The 20,511-nt window shown below is 40.3% G+C and overlaps 1 long non-coding RNA gene and 1 pseudogene across 1 annotated transcript; both read left to right on the top strand.

The window, feature by feature from the left end:
- Positions 1-1,192: 1,192 nt before the first annotated feature.
- Positions 1,193-3,359, top strand: LOC139361634 (uncharacterized). Its single transcript, XR_011619220.1, has 2 exons — positions 1,193-3,055; positions 3,181-3,359. It is a non-coding gene; the product is annotated as an uncharacterized lncRNA (long non-coding RNA).
- Positions 3,360-17,251: 13,892 nt separating this feature from the next.
- LOC139361635 (large ribosomal subunit protein uL23 pseudogene) lies at positions 17,252-20,289 on the top strand (annotated as a pseudogene).
- Positions 20,290-20,511: the final 222 nt, after the last annotated feature.

Below are 20,511 nucleotides of genomic sequence, written 5' to 3'. Positions count from 1 at the left end.
CTGCGCCGCGACCCTCCCCCCACCCCCACACCGCGCAGGCGTGCGACTCTGCCCTTGCGCCGCGCTGGCCTGCGACTCTGCGCCGGCCTGCGCCGCGCCTGGCGCGCGACTCTGGGCCTGCGCCGCGCCAGCCTGCGACTCTGCGCCTGCGCCAGCCTGCGCCGCGCCTGGCGTGCGACTCTGTGCCTGCGCCTTGCCTGCCTCTGACTCTGCGCCTGCGTCGGCCTGCGCCCGCGCCTGGCGTGCGACTCTGCGCCAGCGCCGGTGCTGTACGTTTGTGAGGGCGGAGCTGAATTCTCCTCAGCCCAGACACTGAGAGCATCGCGAGGGCGGAGCTGTGTTCTCCTCTGCACAGACCTCGGGGGTACCGTGAAGACAGAACAGCGTTCTACCCTGCCCAGACCCTGGCGTGGGGGCACCGCGAGGGCGGAGCTGCGTTGTGCTCAGCACAGACGTTGGCGGCACCGCCTCGCTTTGGGACAACTCGGGGCCGCATCCACAGTGAATAAAATACTTTCTGTTTCTAGCCCTGAATAACGAAGGTCAGAGACTACTTAGAATGGTTCAGTGTGGAAAACGGGAAACCGAAATCCCCTCTGAATCCTGCGCGCAGAGGTTCTCTCCACCCAAGGGTTAGGGTTAGGATTTTAGGGTTAGGGTTTTAGGGCTAGGGCGAGGGCGAGGGTGAGGGTGAGGGTTAGAGGGTTAGCGGTTAGGGGTTAGGGTCAGGGTCAGTTTCGGAGTCGGGGTCGGGTTAGGGGTTAGGGTTGGGGTTGGGTTAGGGTTAGGGTTTGGTTCCATGTTAGGATTAAGATTCGAGTTAGGGTTCGGGTTCTGTTTTGGGTTAGGTTTAGGGTTAGGGTTCGTGTTCGGGTTAGGGTTCAAGCCGTTCTCTTGCCTCAGCCTCCTGAGTAGCTGGGGTTATAGGCACCCACCACCATGCCCAGCTAATTTTTTTATTTTTGGTAGCGACAGGGTTTCACCATGTTTCCCAGGTTTCTCTCGAACTCCTGACATCAAGTAATCCACCTGCCTCCGCCTCCCAAAGTGCTGGGATTACAGGCATGAGCCACCGTGCCCAGCCTTCACTTTCTTCTCTGAGTCAGAGATCTCTAGCAAGATAGCCTTTTCACAACTTTTATTGCAACGGAAGTATTTCAGAACTTGTCAGGTTAAACTGTTAAGGGTATGTCTGTTTTTCTATGATACACTGAATTTAGGAATATATGACTCAGTAATGAAAGTTGATCTGGCATCACCCTTGGCATTTGAGTTCCTAGATGGAGAAGGGTCTGTTTTTCTGGCATGATCATGTCTTACAGGAATGCAGCACCCCAAGAGGACCCTAGCAATTGGAGAATTTTGTTTACATGACACTAAACCCCAAATAACCTTAAATTCTAAATAAAAGTTCCAAGGGTAATTTGTATAAGGGTCTTGTTTTTTGTTTTTTGTTTTGAGATGGAGTCTCACTCTGTCACCCAGGCTGAAGTGCTGTGGCATGATCTTGGCTCACTGCTACCTCCACCTCCCGAGTTCAAGTGATTCTCCTGCCTTAGCCTCCAAAGTAACTGAAATTACAGGTGCCTGCCACTATGCCCAGCTAATTTTTTGTATTTTTAGTAGAGACCGAGTTTCACCATGTTGGCCAGGTTGGTCTCAAACTCCTGACCTCGTGATTTGCGCGTCCCAGCCTCCCAAAGTGCTGGGATTGCAGGCGTGAGCCACTGTACCCAGCCAGTGCCTTGTTTTTAAAGAAAATAAATTATATGACAGGTTTGTTTCATATACATCTATATATATAAACTATACTCGTGAACATTTTACTCAACATTTAAAAATCTTTAAGACCTTTCAATACATAAATCTTACATAACAAAATCTAGCAAAAGTGTATAAAATCTAAACACATTTCTAAAAGAAAGGGTGAGGCTTTCAGGGTGGCTATGCTGTGTTGGATATGGGCAGTGTTCCATCTCTCTTGTGGTTCTGCTTATATGGCAGTTCCAGCTCACAAGAGCCCTCGGAGCCTGTCTGTTGGCCTGCATCCTGTGGCATTTGGCAAGTGAGATCTGTTTAATATAAGGTGTCCATAAAGCCAAGATTATGATATCTAAAAATAATCAACACTAATTCCCCAGAAATTTTGTCTTTTTTGACCAAGCCACTGGTGCAATGTGGAGTCACTGCATTATATGCAAAAAGAATAATGCCCTCACTCCAGAACTGACCCTTGGTGGTGACTCCCCCCTTTATTCTAGGAGATGTTAACATTAGCTATGGCAATGTAAAAACGGTGTTTCTGGACCTCCCGGGTTCACGCCATTCCCCTACCTCAGCCTCCCGAGTAGCTGGGACTACAGGCGCCCGCCACCTCGTCCGGCTGGTTTTTTTGTATTTTTTTAGTAGAGACGGGGTTTCACCGTGTTAGCCAGGATGGTCTCGATCTCCTGACCTCGTGATCCGCCCGTCTTGGCCTCCCAAAGTGCTAGGATTACAGGCTTGAGCCACCGCGCCTGGCCTTGCTCATTTCTTTTATAATAACTAAGTCATATAAATTGAGCTCACAAAAATATTTATATTAATAAAATTATAATTTATCATTTGTAATGTTTGAGTTTTTCTTGTACATTTTTATATAGCAAGAAAAACAGTTTTTACTGTTAAAAATGGTTTTTAAAAAATCAGAGCAAGCCTAAACCCCTTCATTTTATAAATACAATAACCTGAGGCTCTTCATTGCTGGTGACTCACACAGGCACACACTCAGCATTGCTGGATGTCAGCTCAGGATCCAGAATGCATTTGAACAATTCATGCTAAATTAATAAATGCACTTTAATATAGGCCCATATTAATCCCAAAATAACTAAACCTGTGGAATTTGTAAAATAAGATGTTTATGAATGAGGACATGGCATTTTGACTTAGTTCTGATTCCCACCTTTCTGAAAGCAGAATCTACAGTCTATTTTCCCATTGCTAGATTTCAGAGGAGAGCCTGGTGTCACTTACAGCAGACATTGCAGATGCCTCAGCATTTCGGATGAAGACGGTAAAGACCTTCTTTGTTTCAAAAAAACCTTTGTTTTCCAGGGGAGAAAACACAGGTTGGATCTAAACTCAATCCTCCTATTGAAATATTTTAATGACACTGAAAGAGGTTGTTGCATTTGGCAGGTGCAGGTGGAGCTGTGCAGTCCTGCACTGAAGCCCTGCAGTCCTGGCTTCTCAGTGGAGCTAGAGGAGAATTATATTAATGTGTTTGCACTACTTGCTCAATTGTAAAGCATAACAAATATATTTAAGGCATGTTTTTAAAATGAGAATAAAATAGTTTAACAATGTTTATACACCTATTTTAGTTATTACATTCTCTAATCTATTTTTATCCTCACAACCATGGAAGTGCTCCACCATCTCCATTTCAGAAAGTAGACAGTAACTGAACAACACTATCTTCTTTTAAAAAACATTTATTTCATTATGAAAGTTTATGGCTTATGTAATTAATACCTTTTTGTGGTCTGCATTCAATGGGTGTGGGCATCTGCACACTGTCGTGGGTCCACCATTGTGAAATCGCACACAGTGGTCTCACTGCCCTAAACAGCCAAGGCTCTCTGCCCATCCATCCTTTCCTCTCCCCAACCCCTGTCAACCACTGATCATTTTGCTATCTATGTAATTTTCCCTTTTCCAAAATGTCACATAATGCCCACAGCAATGAATGCGAGTTTCTTTTGCTCCACATCCTCACCAGCATTTGCTGTTTTTGGTCTTGTGGATTTTGGCCATTCTAATAGGTATGTAGTGGTATCTTACTGTCGTCTTAATTGGCAATTCCTAATAAGACATTATACAGAGCATCTTTTCATATACTTAATTTCCATCTGCATAAATGTTCAGCTTTTACCCATTTTTAATTGGGTTGTTTGTTTTCTTATTGAGTTTTAAGAGTTCTTTGCATATTTCAGATATGAATCCTTAGATATAGTTTGCAAATATTTTCTCACAGTCTCTGGTTTGTCTTTTTATTCTCTTAACAGTATCTTTCACAAAACTAAAGTTTTTTTATGTTAAAGTTCAAGTTCCCAATATTTTTCTTCGTGAATAATGCTTTTGGTGTTGTATCTAAAAGAATTACCAAATCCGAGGTTATCTAGAGTTTTTCCTTATGTTATCTTCTAGGAGTTTGAAAATTTTGCATTTCATATATTGATCTAATATCTACTTTGCATCAACTTTTGTAAAAGGTGTAAGGTCTGTTTATAGATTCTTTTTTTTTTTTTTTTTTTGCACATGGATGTCCATTTGTTCCAGCATCATTTGTTAAAAAGACTCTCCTCTCTCCATTGAATTGCCTTTGCTCCTTTGTCAGAGATCAGCTGGCTGTATTTCAGTCTGTTTCTGGGCTCTTTGTTTTGTTTCACTGACGTATGTGTATATGTCTTCTGTTTTGCCTTCAGTTTAAAAAAATGTAATTGCTACCTCAATTTGCTTATGAATTCTCATTTGTAAACAGAAGAGCGTAAATTAATGCCTGAGTATATTTTAGGGTAGATGTTGCCTTGAATACAATGAGCAGAATGAGTTATAATTTTAAAGTGAATATAAAAATTTGACCATAGTGGTAACAGATTTGCGAACTAGTGATATCAATGACAGAGTCCATTGCAATATTGCTTCATCCTTTGGCTCAGCTCTGCTTCACACCAGGTAACTACCAATCCCTTTTGTGATTAGTTCAAGGATTTCTGTGGGGTGGAAAGTAGAAATACGATATCAGTGGAGGGAGAGAAGGCAGTTTCCCAGACTGGGAGCAGTCAGATCTCCAGTGGGTCCCAACACTGCTCTGTGGCAATATCTAGAGGGTGATGGAAACAGAGACAGGGTGCAAATGAGGTGGGTGCTGGCCCTAGGGTTCCCAGTGTTTCCTGGTTCCCATGGTCTATAAGAAGTCTGAAATGAGACCTTCCGGGCTTTGGGGGGCCCCTGTGGAATTGGAAAATGAGGAAGTGAGCAGTGACAATCTAGACTGATTATTAGAGGTACGTCTCTCATTTTTCAGTAACCAAGGAGCCTTTGATTAGTAGTGAAATTGTGGCACCCCAACAATGGTGGAGTGGAATATCCTGCTACTCTGGAGGGGTGATGGCTCAGGGTCAAGACTGAACTAATTAGAAAAAGAAATGCACTCCAGGAATATCAAGTCCAAAACGAAGCTCTTCAAACCATCTGGGAAGAGAAAACAGCATGACAAGGAAAGGTATATTTGTCTGATCCCAGGAATCAATATAAACATCCATGATAACCCCACCTATTTTTTAAATATATGATTTGGATGAAACAAGAAAAAGAGACTGATTGTTGCTGAGTCCCTGCTGCAGTCCCGACACAGCTGGAGATGCCCTGCTCCCCTGCTCCCCTGCTCCCCTGCTCCCCCGCTCCCCCGCTCCCCCGCTCCCCCGCTCCCCCGCTCCCCCGCTCCCCCGCTCTCCTGCTCTCCTGCTCTCCTGCTCTCTTTATTTTGTTGATGCTCATGAGGACCCTGATGTCTGAGGAAGAAGGTTCCCGTCCAGCTCTGCCCCTGGTGTGTCACGTGCCGGCCTTGTCAACGCACATGAGAACCTGACAGGGTGAGTGTTATAACCCCAATCATAGAAAAGGAAACGTCTCTAAAGTCTTTAGCATCTTGCCCGAGTTCGGACACTTAGCAGAGGCCTGAGTTTAGATGCAGCCCCGTCTTGCTCTTTGACAGCCTCAGCACCACGTACCCTGGGTGACCCACGCAGAGTCACTGACAACCCTCTTGGTTGGCTCATGGCACAGCGTGGAGCGAAATGGCCCACTGACTTTTCCAGACACTTTGACAATTCGTGATATAGTTTATGTGGTCACTCCCAGTGAGTTCTATTGTTCAGTTTAATAGAATACCTAATTCTGTGTTTATTATGAATAAAGGGAGATTTCTTGTGGTTTTTAAGAATATGAAGGATATCTACTTTGTATACAAGTTGGAAGTTCCAATACTATAGGAAGCATAAGTGCAGGTTTTAATGATGGGTCTTTTATAAGACTGAATTCACATCAAACTGAATCAGTAACTCCGGCTGTATGAACAGGGTGAGACATTAAACATTTAATGAAAAGAATTCCTTTCTTAGGTTACAGCAAGGACTAAATATGTCTAATTATCATTCCCGCTAAGAAGATGTATTGTGATATTTGCAGTTAATCACTCATTCAGTTCCAAGGGTATTTATTAATTGTCTGCTCTGGGCATAACAACAATTGGAAGCAGTATGTTCACATGAAAAAAAACTTACCTGAGGCTCTAAGTCACAACTTTCCATGACCAGCACACATTTCTGATTTGAAATACATATCTAAAGCTTCAAATGCATAAATAGATATCCCAATCTAGAACTAAGTTAATAGTTGCTTAGAATTAATTGTTTAAATTATCCTGGGAACCAGAAAGATATGTCTACATGAAACAATAAAGGTTATATTAGAATTAATAAACTTTAGAAGACCATTTTAATCTTAATATATAAGCATACTACCTAGGCACACTGTTTAAATACATCTGCAACCTACTATTTTTAGATTTAGGTAAATCATTAATCCTTAAATTTGGAAGATTCCAGTGTTAGAGCTCTAGACTATGAAACTTGGAAGTTTTTCTAAAATTTTTGAGTTTTTATCCAGAAATACATATTTTCCTGGCACTGAGAACTGCAAGAAATTTCACTTGGAGTCTCCAAATAGTCAGCCATGTGTGATGTCAACATCAGTGTAATAGATACTATCATAAACATCCTGTGACTTTTATTTTTTTTTTATACTTTAAGTTCTGGGATACATGAGCAGAACGTGCAGGTTTGTTACACAGGTATACACGTGCCATGGTGGTTTGCTACACATGTCAACCTTTCATCTATGTTAGGTATTTCTTCTAATGCCATCCTTCCCCTAGGCCCCGACCCTGCAACAGGCCCCCGTGTGTGATGTTCCCCTCCCTGTGTCCATGTGTTCTCATTGTTCAACTCCCACTTATGAGTGAGAACATGCGGTGTTTGCTTTTCTGTTCCTGTGTTAGTTTGCCAAGAATGATGGTTTCCAGCTTCATCATGTCCCTGCAAAGGACATGAACTCATCCTTTTTTATGACTGCATAGTATTCCATGATGTATATGTGCCACATTTTCTTTATTCAGTCTATCATTGATGGGCATTTGGGTTGGTTCCCAGTCTTTGCTATTGTGAATAGTGCTGCAGTAAACATACGTGTGCATGTGTCTTTATAGTAGAATGATTTATAACCCTTTGGGTATATACCCAGTAATGGGATTGCTGGAGCAAATGGTATTTCTGGTTCTAGATCCTTGAGGAATTGCCACACTGTCTTCCACAATGGTTGAACTAATTTACAGTCTCACCAACAGTGTAAAAGTGTTCCTATTTCTCCACATCCTCTCCAGCATCTGTTGTTTCCTGACTTTTTAACGATCGCCATTCTAACTAACATGAGTTGGTATCTCATGGTGGTTTTGATTTGCATTTCTCTAATGACCAGTAATGATGAGCCTTTGTTCATATGTTTCTTGGCCACATAAATGTCTTCTTTTGAGAAGTGTCTGTTCATATCCTTCACCCACTTCTTGATGGTTTTTTTTTCTCCTTGTAAATTTGTTTAAGTTCCTTGTAGATTGTGGATATTAGCCCTTTGTCTGATGGATAGATTGCAAACATTTTCTCCCATTCTGTAGGTTGCCTGTTCACTCTGATGAGAGTTTCTTTTGCTGTGCACAAGCTCTTTCGTTTAATTAGATCCCATTTGTAAATTTTGGCTTTTGTTGTCGTTGCTTTTGGCGTTTTAGTCATGAAGTCTTTGGCCATGCCTATGTCCTGAATGATATTGCCTAGGTTTTCTTCTAGGGTTTTTATGGTTTTAGGTCTTATGTTTAAGTCTTTAATCCATCTTGAGTTAATTTTTGTATAAGGTGTAAGGAAGGGGTCTAGTTTCAGTTTTCTGCATATGGCTAGCCAGTTTTCCCAACACCATTTATTAAATAGGAAATCCTTTCCCCATTGCTTGTTTTTGTCAGGGTAGTCAGGCATCCTAAACTTTAAAATTTAAGAACTTACATTTTTTTTTAAAGTAACTGGCAACTGACAATCATTTAAAAATCCATAACCTAAAAAAAAAATAATTCCTCCTAAGTTTTCAACCAAGAGAAGTGAAAATCTGTTGACACAAAGGTCTGAATATAAGTATTCATAACAACTTTCTTCTTAATAGCCAAATATTTTTAAAATAGTCTATCACTGAAGAGTAGATAAGCTGTAATATATTCCTACAACGGTTACTGCCCAACATAAGAATTACATATACACTGGAAATCACATGGACGTATCTCAAAGGCATTAGAATACCTGAAAGAAACTAGGTATAAGAGAATATTCTATATGATTCCATTTATATCAAATACTTCTTTTTTGAGATAACATCTCACTCTATCACCAAGGCTGGAGTGCAGTGATGTGATCACAGATCACCGCAGCCTTGACTTCCCAGGCTCAGGTGATTCTTCAGCCTCCTGAGTATCTGGGACCAAAGGGGTTGGGACCAAAGGGGTGTGCCACCACACCTGGCTAATTTGTGTGTGTGTGTGTGTGTGTGTGTGTTTTAAGAGATGGGGTTTTGCCATGTTGCCCAGGCTGGTCTCAAGTTCCTGGGCTCAAGTGATCCCCACTTCTCAATCTAGTGCTAGGATTACAGACCTGAGTCATTGCATGTGGCCTGTATCATATTCTAAGACAAACAAAACTAGAGTGAAAGAAAGCAACTGCCGGAAGCTGTGGTGTGGGGCAGGGGTCACTGACTACAGCAGCATGCAAGAGAATTTTGGGGGTAATGAAATGTATTTTAATGGTACTGTTGTGTACATGACTATATGTATATTTGTCAAAATGCATTGATTTGTACACTTAAAATTACTAAATTTTGTTATATGTAAATTAAACTCAATGAGATAATAAAAAATAAACTTTTGATCCTGAAAAAATACCTACCTACATACAAACTACCTCTGAAACAAACTACTTTTTCAGAATTTCTAATTTAAATATTCAGAAATATGAATGATGATGATGAATTTTAACAAGGCTTACATAATTCAATTCTGTTTTGGATCATGTCTGAGAGGCATATTAGCTGCTGGACTTATTTGGATTTCCTTACCTCCTTTGCATATGAAAAAATAAGAGGTTGAGACAGAAACAAGATATGTAATTTATGTACAATGAAACTTTCTACTGCCCAGGAGATGAGGCTTTCTATTGTCCAATGAATTGTGCCTGGCAGCACAATTCACTGCTTCACAATTCATCGTTCTTTTTACCCTCAGAGCATCCTTGAAATGATTGACTCAACCATGAGAGAAACACTGTAAATATTCTCAGATGCAAACTCACAGTACCAGCTTCACAGAACACCTGCAGGTGCAAATAACTAAAAATCCAGCTCAATTTTACTTTAAATACAAGGGAATTTATTGACTCAGGTGGGTAGTTCAGAAGGAGGCCAGGCTTCAGGGTGAATCTGAGCACAGAAGCTCATGGATGCTACCAGGACTCAGTCTCTTCCCAATTTTCTGCTCTGCCTTCAGTGAAGCCAGAATAATTCTGCATGTGGCAAAATCTCCAGGAACAATTTCTGAGGTTGCATTCTTCACCAAAGAGGGAGCATGAACAAGCACACTCTTGTTCCTAACAACCTAGCGCAACTTGTATTTGACTCTAATTGGAACAACTCAGACCCCGCCCATCCCAAAGTCCATTAGGGGGACCAAGGGAGTGCTGTGTGGCACCTGGCATGAGCCTCAGTTATACACTCACTTTGGAACCAGTAACTGTGACACAGGGTGAGACAGTGCTGGTTAAGTCAACCGGGACCCACCCCACGTTTCAAACCACGTGACTGAATAATTCAGGGCTCTGTTAGGAAGGAGAAAGGGGGATGCTTCTTAAATAGCACCCACCACTCAACTACAATTTAATTTGACAGGAACCCGGAGGCCCTGCCATAGAAATCTCTCACAGTTGCTTGGAATGAGAGCACTCAATACAAAAATCCTATGGTAGCAACCCTATGGCCTCAAGGGCGCCACGCAGTTGGTGTGGAGGGTGGGGCAAGGAGGGTGGGGAAGGGCTCAGGGTCTTCTGAAGATGAAGCCAAAGAACAGATGGCACTGACTTAGCAGAGTGGAAAATGTTTAACCCCAAGAGATTCCTACAGAGGCAGCTAAGCCACACCACAGACTCCTAGAAGGGCTTGTGTTAGGGTTCCCAAGTATCTAGGTAAGCTGAGGAGATGGTGAGGCAGACACAGAGGGTCGGTTCAAAGCACATTGGGAAGACTGATCCCAAGACCCCTCAGTCCACACTGGCAGTCAAATGCTCCTCCCTGACATCAGAAAAAGAAACAATTTATTTTCTTCAGATACTGAAACAGAACTTTTCTAAGCTCCAGGACACTGGATAATGCTGCTTATGCAAAGACAGTATTTAGTGAAAGCCAATTTACTGAGCAGGGAGATCAGCGGATTCTTTCTCCCTCTTGGCTCCCAGAATGCTGGGATCAGCTTGTAGTCTTAGGAGATTGGCGACCTCTTTTTGGAGAGGATCTGCAGATACCAACATTTTCAGGGTTTCCTCAGGTCCAGGAGTGCCAGGCTCCTGTGGACTCTTCCTTTGGGGAAGCAAAAGAAGACTCCATCTGTACACACAGAATGCATTACTTATATTTTCTTATTTTCTGTTTTCTTGACGCTCTAGCATCTAGTGTATACTGGGAAAAGATTGTCTTTCCCAGGACCAGCCAATTAAACTACCAATTCAGAACCCATACTCCTAACCACCTACTTTATCTAGCTCTGATACTGTAGGAGACAATACCGCCCTTCCTTAATCACCACAGGGTGAGGTACTAGACAACTAGAAATGGCCCCTATGCCCCAGAGCCTGCTGAAGCTATTAACGCTGGGCAGCCTAAGCCTGCCTGCCCTACCTGCCCTTGCTGTCCCACAGAGACTACAGCAGAGGATCCTGCCCGTGCCTTCCCCTCTCCTGCCTCTGCCTGGGGCGTCCCTGTGCCTCCTATTTCTAGGGATCTATGAGTTTGAATGGGACAGTCACTTCCATGTCTGCAGGTCTTAACATCCCTGGTTAAAACAAATTCTGAGTACATTTTAAAACATAAGGCTTCCAATGGAATCTTTAAAACCCTTATATGGACAATTTTAAACATATATGTAAATAAACATGAATATAACCAACCCCTGTATATCTATAACCCTTCAGAACAACAAGAAACACATGGGCAATTCTTTTGTATTATGGCTAAAAGGTAGCCATGGACACGAAATGAAGACAGGAAGTCTTTGGAATAAGTGATCCCATCACAATGAATCAATTTTCCATTGGAACATATTTTTACAAAGTCACTGTTTTGAAAATATTTAGCCATGAATTGAAACAGAGTCTGTAAGGTTTTTTTTCCCGGTCTAAGGCGAACAGCATTTTAGAGAATGAACCAGGACACAACTACAGCACAAGAAAAAAGTATGATAATTAAGTTTACACATATGTGTGACTACTCTAACAGAAAACATGTAAAGAGCATTTGATTTATATATCAATCTGTACTGTTTAATTTTTTGTGTCATAAATGCTCTTATTTAAAAAAACAGGACTAGTTAACAGTGTCAATTACTAGTCATTCGTGGTATAAATAATTAAACAAAGAAGTATTCAAAAATTATAACTGTTTTCAATAAAGTTTTATTTTACATCATTTTTTTTACTTACTCAGAAATTGCCCCCCCAAAAATGCAGAGATTTCCCATGTAGCTGCAACCTAGTTTCATCTCTTATTAACATATTCTATCAGTGTGTCTCACATGGCTTATTAATATCTTACATAATTTGTCATAGTTAATGAACCAATACTGATAGACTATTATTAACTAAAGTTCATATTTCATTTGGATGCCCTTGGTTCTGTCTTACTCTGACCCAGGATCCCATCCAGGATCACGCATGACATGTGGTCATCACGTCCCTGTGGGCTCTTCCTGGCTGTGACAGTGTGTCAGGCTTTCCATGTCGTGATGACCTTGATAGTACTGAGGAGGATTGGTCAGGAATTTTGTAGAATGTCCCCCATTGTCACTGCATGTTCTCAAGGTGAACTGTCACCTTTTATGTTCACTTGAATCATTTGGAAGAGCTACTGTTTGTCAGGTTTCTCCACTGTGAAGTTATTTTTCCTCCTTGCCCATACTGCATGTGTTCTTTTGGAGCAAGTCACTGTGCAGAGCCCACACTTACGGAGTGAGGAGTTGGCTCCACATTATTGATGGCTGAGTGTCTACATCAATTACTTGGAATTCTTTTGCAAAGGAGATTTCTATGCAACTCTGTTTTCTTATTCACCTGTGTATACAAATACAGACACCTAGATAATTACTTTCAGCTTTAATTATTATTCAACACTACAATTCATTCCTGTGTTGGCCATCAGTAGCTGTTTTTATTGGCTATTATTTTTCTTTGATATATTTTAATTTTTTTTAGTACTTACTTTCTGATACTTCAAGATTATCCCGACTCCTATATTTACTGTCCCAGTTCTAGTATCAGACATTTCTTCAAAGAGCCTCATTCCTTTCAGAATGGTAGGAAAACTTACATCTGGCTGCCGAATGAGCACATTGTTGAATGAGCACTTGTTCCTCATTAGCAATGCTAGGAAGTATATGTGTGTGTGTAACCTACCTATACACACCTAATTATAAAGTTTTCTATGTAGAACTGTGTGTATCTATATTAAACTAAACATAAGTTTACGTTCAATAGCACATGAATCATTCTAGCCTTCTCCCCTTGCTAATTTGTAACCTCCCACTTCAACAGTGAGAAACCTGGTTACTACCATCTGCGACTTATGTAAGTCATTGTTTTATTCCAGATACAGATACTGTGGTTTTACAATTGTTCACCATTGCTTCTGTTGGAAAGAATTTTATAAAATAGAATCCAGTGATGAAGTATAGTTTGTTTGCCTTCAGCATACGGATTCTATTAATTTTCAAAGTGACTTAGGTCAACACCATTTTCCCTACACCTTCAGTGAGTTTTTTCCTACATTTGTGTCTTAGTCTGTTTTGTGCTTCTGTAACAGAATACCTGAGGCTGGGTAATTTATAAATAAAAAAGGTCCTTTTGGCTCACAATACTGGTGGCTGGAATGTCTGAGATTGGGCAGTTGCATCTGGTGGAGTCTCAGTCTTTTTCACCTCATGGTGGAAAGTGGAAGGAGAGCAAGGGGTGCACCAGAGATCACATAGCAAGAACGAAAGCAAGAGGGAAGCCAAGGAACCCAGACTCTTGTTAACTACCTACTCCTGCAGGAATTAATCCATTCCTGTGAGAGCAGAACTCACTCATCCCCATGGAGAACATTAATCTATTCATGAGGGATCCGTCCCCAAGACCCAAACACCTTCCACTAGGCCCCACTGCCCCACACCGCCACATTGGGGGTCAAATTTCAACACGAGTTTTTGCAGGGACAAACCACATCCAAACCACAGTAATTTGTAGCATAGTTAAATTATTTTTCACATGATGTATTCTGTCCTGGGATACTCCACATCCTGAGTAATTTTGTTTAATTTGAATAGAGTTTGATTTACCCATTTGGTTGTAAAATTCTGCGTATTTTGACCAGTGCATTGTGGTAGGTATCCCACTATTAAAGTATCATATGAAATGCTTGAAACCCCCACCCCATGGAGCCAATGGTTTCCCATCTGTGTAGTTTGCTTTCTGCAGTGTCTCATTAAATGAGGTCACACTGTGTGTATTCTCCTCAGACTGTCTTCTTCCACTTAGCAATGTGCATACAAGATTCACTCATGTCTTTGTGTGAGTTGATAGCTTGTTCCTTTCTATGGCTAAATAGTATTCCATTGCATGAATGTACCACAGTTTGGTTATGCATTTTGGGGAGCAAAACCTACCTCTTCTAACTTTGTTCCAGGGTTGGAGACCTTCAAATTAACTGACAATAGATATATTAGTAGGAGAGACAATACTTGGCTTCTTATTCCACAAGTATCATTGTGGGACAAAATTCATCAGATGGCAGGATCCAGTTTACAAAGAGGTAAAAATAGCCCCAAAACAAGAAACAAGACTAGAATCTGATAACCCACAATAACTATAGCTTTCCTTAAAAAAAAAAAAAAATTTTTCAAGACAGGGTCTGGCTCTGTCACCCAGGCTGGAGTGCAAAGGTGCAACAATCTCGGCTCACTGTAACCTCTACCTCCTTGGTGCAAGTGATCCTCCCTCCTCAGCCTCCTGATTAGCTGGGACTACAGGCACATATCATCGTGCCCATCTAATTTTTATATTTTTGGTAGAGACGGGGTTTCCAACATGTTGCCTCGGCTGATCTAGAACTCCTGGCCTCCCAAAGTGCTGGAATTATAGGCATGTGCCACCATGCCCGGCCAAGTTATAGTTTTCCATTGAAACATAAAATTATTCTCTGTAGTAACCATCATTTTTGACCATAATCAAAGTAAGACTATTCTTGTTTTAAATTCAAGTATAGTTTTGTTAGATTTTGCTTGATTTTTTACGTAAGTGCAGCAAGAACAGGAGATGAGCACATAGGTGCTTTAAAGTTTCTTTGCTGGAAGTTTTCATACAGAATCTCAGATTTGACTTTTAAAGGCCTCATTCAGGCTAAAAGCCAAGCTAAGAACATACTATCAAATTTCAGCTGCAGTCCTTATAGCTTTGTGTGAATTCCTCTCTTCTTGAGTCCCCCCAAATATTTACTAACCTGTAACGCTGTGATCCCTGTAATGTAAGTATCAGGCTGACTTTTCTCAGAGTGCTGTTGGGAATGAAGTTTTTGGTGTTCTAAAAAAAAAAAAAGAATTAACATGGGAACAAATAATCTCTTAGCAAGGCGAGCTTTACTTTCTGCAGAAAGGGTGCTACTCAATAGCTGTCCAGCCACAAGAGCACACCGAACAAAGGAGACAGAGTTACTTATAACCTGATGTGTCTACCCTACTGCTGTGTCCAGTTACCATTGGCTGGAATAGGACCTCACATTTTACACTTTACCCAATTGGCTATTAGTTTAAAACTTTCTCAATTAGGTAAGGGGAATAGAACAAAGAAAGAAAAGGAAGTTGCCAGGGATAGTTAAGGAAGCATCTCCAAATAAGGAATGGCATACACTATGGGCTGGGGCTTGTCTAGTTCTGTCCAGGCATGCCGGAGCAAGCTAGGACAACTGATTTGGAACACACACACACACACACACACACACACACACACACACACACACAGTGGATAGCAATCTTATAGTAAGAAATTGTGACTTTTTACAATCTTTGAAGAAGAACTTTCCCATTTCTCACAGTGTTTTGTAAGCATTGTCTCCATAATAGTCAACCTTACTTCCTTAAAATTGCTGGTCGTAACTGATCTTAGGTACACTTCTAAAATATGATGTTCCAGTAAAAATCTTGATAATATAACCAAATTTTCCAATTATGTCCTGTTATAAGGTGAACAGATTCTTACTGGACTTTTGCTAATAACTATATCATCATGAAAAAAAGAGTATTCAGTAAGAATTTCAAAATTCTGGAGAGATTAGGCAGGGAAAAAAATGTAAACGCTTCATTTCTGTTTACAAAAGTATAATCTACCAAATTGTTGTAAGTTACAGTTAAATTAAGAGAAAGAGATTTCTTAAATTCAGAAACTAGAATATTAAAGAACCAGCAATGCTCTAAAAAGCTATAAAATTATAATCAATTTTCATCAGTTCACATTCAGTGCCACGTAATCAATTCCAGTCTTGCTGGATCTTGGGTTAGCAGTCTCATGACCCCATCAATTTCTCCACCAGGCTTCTGGAGATCTTCACTGAGTCAAGTGTATGGTCTTAAAGTTATTTAAGCAATATCATCAGAAGTCTTTAACCAGAGTACCTGTCATACTCTTTTCCATGAGTCTCAGAGGGAGTCCTGTATTGGAGATGAACATTCTGACCTGTAGCTGATCGCAGGAGCTTTCAGGAAAGCATCAGGGAGAAATAATATCTAAATGACAAAGAGTATGAAATGTCTGTGATTATACCACAGTTGACAAGGATATTTGATTTTTTCTGTGGCATACAACATTTATTTATTTATTTATTTAGAAACAGAGTCTCGCTCTGTCACCCAGGCTTGAGTACAATGGCGTGATCTCAGCACACTGCAAGCTCCGCCTCCCAGGTTCACGCCATTCTCCTCCCTCAGCCTCCCGAGTAGCTGTGACTACAGGTGTCTGCCACCACGCCCAGCTAATTTTTTGTATTTTTAGTAGAGATGGGGTTTCACCGTGTCAGCGAGGATGGTCTTGATCTCCTGACCTTGTGATCCACCCACCTCGGCCTCCCAAAGTGCTGGGATTACAGGCATAAGCCACTGCACCCGGCACAACATTTAAAATAATAATTGGAATTATGACTCATAACTCTATACTGGCACATAGCATGGATAAGGAGGACATTGACAAATTTCCAGGAATTTTATATAATTTCTGAAAACAACATTTTACTGATACAAATATAACACAGGGAAGGTTAGATATCTCTTTTTATTTGTATTTTTTGTAAGGTTTTCCTTATAAAAAATACATCCTACTTTACTTGTGAATCACGCCCTACTTTTCTTGCATGCTTTGCATAGAGTTGTTTCTAGTTATTCTATTGCTTCTAGTAGTTTTATTTACACATATTGATTATAATTTTAATACTTAGTAATCTTTTATTTTCCAGAGAAAACTAACAAGTAAACAGTTATAAACTGTCATATATTAGCATTCCATAGTAGGTTAGAAAATGTATGAGTATACCATCTCCCAACATCTACATCTCCCAACATCTACAACATCTACATATACCATCTCCCAACATCTACATGAATAGTTTCCTCATCGTACAATTTCTCATTGTGGTAGACAAAAACATGTTTATTAATGGTCCAAAATATCTTTAGTCTCTCTGTAAAAATAAGAAGCAAAAATTATATAAACTTGAATTATTTATGTTCAGTAAGTAATGTTTTAGTATTGTATCTTATTTATAAATGGTCTAGATATTTAATGCAAATCTTTTACTTAGCTTAACTTTAAGGTTAAAAATTACCAAAAGTATTTTGGAAACTACTATTAAGCAGATTTACAATAAACAAATTATTTTTGAAATAATGTTTTTCGCTTTTCACAAGATGGCACCGAAAGTGAAGAAGGAAGTTCCTGCCCCTCCTAAAGCCAAAGCCAAAGCCAAAGCTTTAAAGGCCAAGAAGGCAGTGTTGAAAGGTGTCCACAGCAACATACAGAAAAGAAGATCCACATGTCATTCACCTTGAGGTGGCCCAAGACACTGCGACTCCGGAGGCAGCCCACATATCCTCGGAAGATCACCCCCAGGAGAAACAAGCTTGACCACTATGCTATCATCAAGTTTCCACTGACCACTGAGTCGGCCATGAAGAAGATAGAAGAAAACAACGTACTTGTGTTCATTGTGGATGTTAAAGCCAGCAAGCACCAGATTAAACAGTCTGTGAAGAAGCTCTGGGACATGGATGTGGCCACAGTCAACATCCTGATTCGACCTGATAAAGAGAAGAAGGCATATGTTCGACTCGCTCCTGATTATGATGCTTTGGATGTTGCAACAAAATTGGGATCATCTAAACCGAGTCCAACTGACTAACTCTAAATATATGTATATCTTTTCACCATAAAAAAGAAATAATGTTTTTCATAAGAATGACAACTTAATTAGAATCAAATTTAAAAGCTTTAAGATTTTACGTTTCTAGTAAGTATAATATTAGCTTATTTGAGTAGAACTCAAGCAGAATAGGAATTTATGTTTGTTTTATATTCGATAGTGGTAACTTTGAAGACATAGTTGTTTTATTACACCAAAAATATTATATTAACCTTATTTAACTAAGTTTTATCCAAATCGTGTTAACTTAAAAAACATTTGACCAGTTCCTATATTTCTAGGAGTTTGGTGAATATTTATTTATAAATGCTTATGTTTTTCCAAGCCAAGTTAGAATAGAACACTTTTAAAGAATTTTATAAATGAATTTTGCAACGCTAACCTGAGTTAAGAAAATATCACATATACATAACACACATTAATAGACATACAAACACAAATAGAGATTTCATAGCTTTCATCCTGAAATTTCAGCCGTGAATCAGGCATAAATATTCTGATGGTTAATTTTAGACATCTACTTGATTGGATTAAGAGACACACAGCTGGTAAAACACAATTTCTGGGCATATGTGTGAGGGTATTTCTGGAAGACACTGAGATAACCCTGACCCAATGTAGATGGGCACAGATATGGTTTTGCTGTGTCCCCACTCAGATCTCATCTTGAATTGTAGTTCTTATAATTCCTACATGTCGTGGGAGGGACCCAGTTGTAGGTGATTGAATCATGGTGGTGGTTACTGCCATGCTGTTCTCATGATAGTGAGTGAGTTCTCATGATCTGATGTTTTTATAAGGAGCTTTTCCCATTTGGCTCAGCACTTCTCCTTGTTGCTGCCATGTGAAGAAGGACGTCTTTGCTTCCCCTTCCACCATGGTTGTGAGGCCCCTCCAGCCATGTGGAACTGTCAGCGCATTAAACCTCTTTGTTCTTTATAAATTGCTCAGACTCGGGTATTTCTTCATAGCAGTGTATAAATGGATGAATACAGGCACCATCCAATTGGTTGAGAACACAGATAGAACGAAAAGGAAGAGGAAAGGGGAATTATCTCCTTCTGAAATGGAAACATCCTTCTTCTCCTGCCCTTGACATCAGAACTTTAGGGTCTCAGGCCTTTGGCCTCAGAATGAGAGTTACACCATTGGCTTCCCTCATTCTGAGTCCTTTTGACCTGGACTGAGCCATGCTACGCTTTCCTAGTTCTCCAACTTGGCGATAGGCTATCGTGGAACTTCTCAGCCTCCATAATTATGTGAACCAATTCCCCTAATGGTCTTCTCTCATCTATCTATCTACATATATCACATTGATTCTGCCTTTCGGGAGAACCCTGACTAATGTGATTACAATAATACAAAATTTACTAGTTTATACAGAAGACTTGGTTTTTGTCTTTGCCCCATTTTTTATTTGTATTATAACTGTGTTTCTGGAAAATGGAACAAGTTTTTACCTTCTTCATATGAGGGCTAAAGCTTTTTTCTCGCTAATAATTTTGGAGATATGTAAGATTTTCTTTTGTTTTGACATACAATCTTACAGAGGCTGAGAAATAATTTTTTTTTCTGTTTTATTTTTCAGCCCCAGGTGTTTGCTTTTGCAGATTCTTGAGCATGTTGAGAGCCTCCAAGGCATGGAGCAGGGTGCCTAAAGTTTCAGTGATTGTAGGGAGTTGAGAGACTCAAATGGGAAGGGAAAGATCTAAAAGGAGGCAGTTTGGAAGATAAAAATTTTCTCAAAGGAGCCATTAAAGTTCTAAATAATTCTTATTCTTAGTAAAGTCATGCAAACAGGAAAGGAAGTAGAATTAGCTCCATATTGGTGGAACACATAGTCAGCAGAGGTTTGAGAAGGGAGAATTTAGTCAACTGAGAAGTTCCCATGAAAAGAGCAAGATCAAGATCACAGAGACACCATGAAACAAAAAGCCAGGATTAACTTCCAACCCAAGAGGAGAACACAGAGGCCTCAAAACCAAAGCTAGGATAAGAAACTTGTATCCCAAGAGTTACCTTCCAGACAAAGACGCCTGAGATTCCAACCCAGCTTCACAGAGTACTCACTCAAAATGTTACTGAAACTGTAGGCTTTTCAATGACTTAGCCATGCATGCAAAAGGCATTCCTTAAGGTGGTACAGAAGATGGAGCCCCCCTATCCAAAGATAGCCAAGGAGAAAGAAAGACCCCTGTTGGCAGAGCCAGTGGGCAAAGGCAACAGAAAAGGAGACAAGAATCCTAATGGGATGAGATTCTTTCAGATTAAGGATCATACAAACTCCTCAGAATTGGCAGGTTGACAGCCATAAATGGGCTACCAACATTTCTACTCATTGGATTACAAGTTCTTCAGCATCCAAAATGATTAACAAAATGACAATTTCATAAATTTGGAAAGGAGACATTTCTTATTTTTATGGTTTTTTTTTTTTGTTTGTTTGTTTGTTTTTTAGAGTTTCACTCTTGTTACTGAGGCTGGAGTGCAATGGTGCGATCTCGGCTCACTGCAACCTCCACCTTCTGGGTTCAAGCGATTCTCCTGCCTCAGCCTCCCAATTAGCTGGGATTACAGATGCCCACCACCAAGCCTGACTAATTTTTTGTATTTTTAGTAGAG

This window comes from Macaca nemestrina, unplaced genomic scaffold, assembly GCF_043159975.1.
Source record: "Macaca nemestrina isolate mMacNem1 unplaced genomic scaffold, mMacNem.hap1 Scaffold_78, whole genome shotgun sequence".
NCBI classification, from domain to species: Eukaryota; Metazoa; Chordata; class Mammalia; order Primates; family Cercopithecidae; genus Macaca; species Macaca nemestrina.
Note: the sequence above shows the minus strand (reverse complement) of the source record. Positions and strands in the feature narration are given on the sequence as shown.